This window comes from Octopus bimaculoides, chromosome 6 (assembly GCF_001194135.2).
Source record: "Octopus bimaculoides isolate UCB-OBI-ISO-001 chromosome 6, ASM119413v2, whole genome shotgun sequence".
Lineage (NCBI taxonomy): Eukaryota > Metazoa > Mollusca > Cephalopoda > Octopoda > Octopodidae > Octopus > Octopus bimaculoides.
The window spans coordinates 23,304,532-23,305,913 of NC_068986.1; the positions used below are offsets into that span (position 1 = coordinate 23,304,532).

General features: G+C 37.8%; 1 protein-coding gene across 1 annotated transcript in view; it reads left to right on the plus strand.

Annotated features, from left to right (window-relative positions):
• The window catches only part of LOC106882786 (acyl-CoA-binding domain-containing protein 5), a 61,265-nt gene extending 60,814 nt beyond the window's left edge, over positions 1-451 (plus strand). The window contains exon 10 of the mRNA XM_014933572.2: positions 328-451. The gene's annotated coding sequence lies outside the window, so the exon portion shown is untranslated. The remainder of the gene's footprint in view (positions 1-327) is intronic.
• Positions 452-1,382: the final 931 nt, after the last annotated feature.

The following is a 1,382-nucleotide window of genomic DNA, read 5'->3' on the forward strand; positions in this document are numbered from 1 at the left end:
GTATTGGGATCGATCTACTTGATTGGCCCCCTCTCCTAAAATTTCGGGCCTTGTGGCGATGAAGATGATGTTGGCATTCTTTTATTCTTTTAATCTTTTACTTGTTTCATTCAGTTCGGCCAAACAGACCAATAGAAAAAGTAGTAGGCTGACAAAGAATAAGACCTGGGGTCGATTTGTTCGACTAAAAGCATTGCTCCAGTATGGCCGCAGCCAAATGAATGAAACAAATAAAAGAATTAAAAAAAAAAGAATACACACACATTTTGTTTTTTTTATCTGTCTGCATTTTTACTGATGCATATCCCTGTTTCCATCTCTTTTCAGCTTCTGCATCATCCAATTCAGCTGTGATATCTGTCGAATCTAGTTGATGAGTCAGTCTGCAAGGCCCAAACATGTCTGTTGGAAAGAATTAAAATAAAACAACCAATGATGCCACACCGTATAAGACTTGTCGTGCCACTTCAGAACACCACCTCATATAACCATCACCTCACACCCCTGTATAAGGCTAACGAACAACAAAATACCACCACACTATATAATACTGCTATGAACTACATTAGACTATCATAACACATAAGATGTAAGACTATCATAACACATAAGACAATCATAACACATAAGACGATCACACTACATTGTGCCACCTCATGTCATAACAAGACAGCTCTATGTAACACTACTACATTACATAATATCACCAAGTCACACCATGTTAGTATCTCTATGCGATGAGCTAATGAAATTGTTTACATAGTCACTCTATCTGCTAGAAATAGCAGCCAAATCTTCCTCATATCCTACTATTTTACACTAGCCAAAATGTCCCTTTTGGCTAGTGTAGTCTATGGTCTGCTGTGTACCATAACAGAATTGTTATGGTTGGAATGCCTTTGATCAGAGGTTTAGTCATTCCATCTGCTAGAAATGGCAGCCAAACCTTCCTCTGATCCTACCTCTTTTTTTAAAAAAAGAAATGGACACTTTGGTGCTAGTGTAGTGTAGGTTGCACTGCGTCTGAATAAAAGACAGGAGCATTATGGTTGGATTATAGGTTTAATCACTCCATCTGCTAGAAATAGCAACCAAATCTTCCTCACATGTTATCATCTTTTTTTAAAAAAAAGGACAATTTGGTGCTAGTCTAGTGTAGATTACACTGTCTGAATAATAGAGACAATGGCCATGGTTGGAATGCCTTTGATCATAGGTTTGCTTAATCAGTTCTGATCTGGGACTAAATGAAAATAACAACCTCTCTGCTATATACTTGAACCTCTCCACCTCACTATGTCACCCCTACATGACCCCAACTCTTACCAACCCTTTAACACAAATTAAACCACTCTCTACATTACTTATCACATTACACCATG